A 4607-nucleotide genomic window follows, 5' to 3' on the forward strand; every position below is an offset into this window, starting at 1 on the left:
TGCCGCTCCCTGACTGCAGCTCCTGCCTAGGTAGCACCACCTATGCAGGGAATGGGACCACAATCAGGATAATGCCCTACAGACACGCTGACACGCTAATCTGATCTGGGAAAACCCTCCATTGAGCCTCCCTTCTCAGGTGAATCTAGGCTATGCCACATTGACGGCTGACCACTAAACTAACTAGACACATGGAAAGATTGGTGCCTACTGACTTGGAACCTAGCTCAGGTGGTAGAGTGCTTGCCTACTCACAAGACACACTGGATTTGATCTCCAGCACCACATAAGCTGGGCACGATTTCCCACAACTGCACTCCCAGTACTTGGGAAGTTGGAGGCACAGAGGATCAGTAATTTTGAGGCCATCCTCAGCTACACGGTGAGTTCAAGGCCAACCTGGGATACATGAGACCCTGTCTCAAATAATAAATTAAGTAACACATAAAGCTTAAAACAATTAAAAAAAAAAAACCAATCCTACAGCCACGTCTTCCCCATTGTGACACTGTATCCTCAGCTATGAGTCAAAATAGACCCTTCCTTAACATAGATAATTAGTAGTAAGCGTGATACAACTGCGCACACGTGGAGTCTCAGGAGGCCAGGGCTGGCACAGAGCTTGAGCCCAGAAGTTCCTTGAATTAGCTGAATCTTTTACAGTAGAAGAATTAAGCCTCAAGAAAATGGTTACAAAAAGCATGTTTGAGCCCCAACACATAAGAAACTGTCTCCACACAGGGAAGGACAAACTCTGCTGAGAAGTTCACCTCTAGGATGGCGGTTTCCTGACTCTATGTTTGATGTCTCCCTCTTCCAAGCTTTCTACTCTGAAAGTACTGATTCTGTAATCAGAAAAGAGGCTCCAACTTCAAAACATCAAGGCTAGGACTGCTGCTGGGCTGACAGAGGGCTTCCTGAGATGCACAAAGCCCTGGGTTTAGTCCTCGCACACTAGAGACCATGCTGGTGAGCACCCATGATTCCAGCACTCAGGAGGTGGAGACAGGAAGATTGAAAGGTCATCCTTGGTTACATAGGGTGTTCAAGGTCAGCGTGGGCTACCTGAGACCATGCCTACACAAAAAAAAAAATTTTTTTAAAAAAGGAAAGAAGGAAAGAATAGGAAGAAAAACGCATATAAGCTGATGGCCTACAAGTTCAGCTACTCCCTTGGGGCCGTGTCCCCTCAGCTGCAGGGTGCAGGTCTTACCCTATGGCCAATGACGGAGCACCCAGCACCTAAGCAGGCTGAGACAAGGCAGCAATTGAGGCCAGCTTGGGCTACATGGAGAGGTGAAGACCAGACTGAGCTACACGGAGATAAGGGCCAGCCTGAGCCACACGGAGGTGGAGACCAGTCTGAGCTACATGGAGATAAGGGCCAGCCTGAGCTACACAGAGGTTGGAGACCAGCCTGAGCTACACAGAAGGGGCCGCCAGCCTGAGCTACACAGAAGGGGAGACCAGCCTGAGCTACACGGAAGTGGGGGCCAGCCTGGGCTGCGTGGCCAGCCCCACGAGAGAAGGGCCGAACAGTGACTATCCCACAGACTTCCCAAGCCCTGGAACTTACTTCTCTCAGGCAGCGAGATCTGCCCGACCAAGAGGGGAAACTGCTTCCTGCTTTCCTGAGCTGAGTACAACAGAGCGGCGAGTTGAGGGTGCCAGGTACAGCCCTCCGGCACGTATGTGTACACCAGTGCGGCCTGCCTGCGCCTGCGTCAAGGGCTGCGCGGTCTCCAAGGCCACGCGGACCGTCAGCCACTCTGGAGCCTTCCCGCCAAAGCCTCACCCAAACAGAAAGCGCCAGCCCTCCGCGCTGCGCAACAGCCAACCAGAAATAGGATCTGGACCTCAGAGCCCGTCCCTGAGACGCTCTGGACCAATGAGCATCCGCGGAGCCAGGCTTTAATAGCCTTCGCAACCGTGGCTGCAGCTGTTGAGGGCGAGCTCCGGGAGTTGAAGCGGCTGAGGTTGCGGAGGAGTCCAGCATGGTGAGGCCCCTCCGGGCCGCAGGTTCTACCTGCAGCAAGGGCGACGGCCGCCCCGGCCGGGGTCTGCTCAGGACCTGGCGTCCCCGGCATATGGCGGGCTGCAGCTGTTGCGCGTGAGCTCCAGGCAGTTGAGGCGGCTTAGAGGAGCATCAAGGTGGCTAAGGTGGCCGGAGGAGTCCAGCATGGGGAGGCCGGGCTGCGGGGCGGGGTTGTGGGGAGGGCGACGGCCGCCCCCGGCTCTGGTCTGCTCAGGACTCGGCATCCTGCAGAGGCTGCATCTGGCGTGTGTGGGGTCTGGCGTGTGTATGCGTGGGGTCTGGCGTGCGTGCCGTCTGGCCTACGTCTCCTGGGCCTCGAGGCCCACTGCTCCCCGCGGGCAGCCAGGGGCCCCTGAGCACCAGGAACGGCGGTGCCTCGGCCCAGGCTGCCCTGCGTGAGTATCAGGACGCTCAGGGAGGACGAAGTTGCTGCCCCCAGGAGCTCTGACGTCCTGTCTGCCCCTGGGGTTTCTGGAGGGGGACGCTTCCGGACGCAGATTCAAGGCGCAGGATGACCGGGTCAGGTCTGCAGCCCCGAGAGCCCCAATCCTCCGGGAAGGAGCCTGTCTGGGTTCGGTATGTGCACAGCAATCCCTGGAGAGGCCACGACGGGGTGCTGGCGGGGGGTGGTTACTTCAGCACTGAGCTCAGCACTCAGCAGCTCCCCAGCCAAGCTCAGTACCCAGCAGCTCCCCAATCCAGCTGAGGACCTTTGAAGGGTCTGTGTCTACTCGAAGGAACAGGCCCATGTAGCAAGGGTGGAAGGGAATGGACGCCTGGGCCACAGGGTCTGGGCGTTTCCTGCCTCGGCCTCCAGGGCTCTGGTGACTGTCCGTGACCGCCAAGTCTGGCTTCACCATTTCATGTCTGCTGTTTGGTCCCTGTGACTCAGGGACAAATACAGTGGTGAGGTTCCAGAGCACAGTGAGCACGGGTATGAATCTCGATGGAGTGCTGCCTACTGTATGCCTCAGGTGGAGTGCTGTTCACTAAGCTGTTCTGGATAGGGTTAGTTGTCAACTTGACACACCTGGGTAGAAGAGCCTCATTTGGGGAATTGCTATTCCCTCCATAGGACTGGCCTGGGGCCCTGCCTGTGGGGCATCTTGGTGGTTGAGTGATGTGGGAGAGCCCAGCCCGCTGTGGATGGTGCCACCCCTGGGCAGGTGGGTCTGTTGCATAAGAAAGCAAGCTGAGCAGGGGCCAGGGGAGCAAGCCAGTAAGCAGTGTTTCTCCATGGCCTGGGCTCCCTGAAGAACTGTGACCTGGGAGATGTGAGCCAGATAACCCTTTCCTCCCTGTGCTGGTGTGGTCAGAGTGTTTTGTCACAGCAATGGAGAAACAAAGTGGAACAGTCTCCATTTGTAATGCTTATCTTTTGTAGGGGTTGTTTTCTTTTGACGCATGGTTCCAGCCTTGCTAGGGTTTAAAAATACATTAAGGGGCTGGGTGTGGTGGCACACACCTTTAATCCTAGCACTTGGGAGGCAGAGGCAGGCAGATCTTTGTGAGTTCGAGGCCAGCCTGGTCTGTATAGTGAATTCCAGGGCCTACAGGGAGACCCTGTCTCAAAAAGAAAAAAAAAAAACATTAAAGGACCGTCTTGCTCTTTACTACGTAAATCGACGTATCTGTGTGTGCAGCAGCTGCCTTGGAGGTCAGAACAGCTTTGGGAGCTGGTTTTGCACTGTGGTCCTAGAGACTGAATTCTGTTCTCAGGTTTTCAGCAAGCACCTGAACTCACCACGTTTGAAAAAATGTGAGCTGAGACACTGAGACGCCACACAGAATTACACTTCCCATGTCGTATAGCTCAAATGCCTTGAGGATGAGTGTCATGTTTGTGTTCTGGTTTCCAGCGCGAGTGCATCTCTATCCACGTGGGGCAGGCGGGTGTCCAGATCGGCAATGCCTGCTGGGAGCTATACTGCCTTGAGCACGGCATTCAGCCTGATGGTCAGATGCCGAGTGACAAAACCATCGGAGGTGGCGACGACTCATTCAACACCTTCTTCAGTGAGACAGGGGCCGGCAAGCACGTTCCCAGAGTGGTGTTCGTGGACCTGGAGCCCACTGTGGTCGGTAGGTGCATAAGGAGTGACGCGGGAGAAGCCCATGTGGGCTCCTGCTGTTCCTCTGCAGGACGGACAGGCTGTTCCAGAGAATGCATGTCGGGAAAGAAGCTCAAAGGGTCGTGACTGGGATCCGAGCTCCTAGTCAGGAAAGCCTAGTGTGTAGGAAGGAGCCACTGTGCCAGCCTTAAGATTGGCTGGAGTGGTTCTCTGATTACCTGGGCTCTGCTCCGATGTCTCATAGACCATGAGCTCCTAATCTGAGCATGAGAAGGTTCCTAGCCCTGCTTTAGCTCTTCATTAGAAGCTCAAGGTAGTTTCCAGTGAGATGGGAAAGAGCACATTCATTACCCCTGGGAGATGAGTGAGTACATCCCTTATCAGCTTGTGAGACTCAAACCACATAGTGCCCTGGTGGCACTGTTCTGCCAAGGTCAAGATGACTTTGTGACTGCCCACTTTAAGAGCTTTCCAGCTTCGTTCATTTTCTGTAGGAATAG

General features: G+C 55.1%; 1 pseudogene; it reads left to right on the forward strand.

Moving 5' to 3' along the window:
• The first annotated feature begins 1986 nt into the window (after nucleotides 1–1986).
• The window catches only part of LOC103747109, a 5557-nt pseudogene continuing 2936 nt past the window's right edge, over nucleotides 1987–4607 (forward strand).

Source organism: Nannospalax galili, unplaced genomic scaffold, assembly GCF_000622305.1.
Source record: "Nannospalax galili isolate Female #2095 unplaced genomic scaffold, S.galili_v1.0 scaffold4405, whole genome shotgun sequence".
NCBI lineage: Eukaryota > Metazoa > Chordata > Mammalia > Rodentia > Spalacidae > Nannospalax > Nannospalax galili.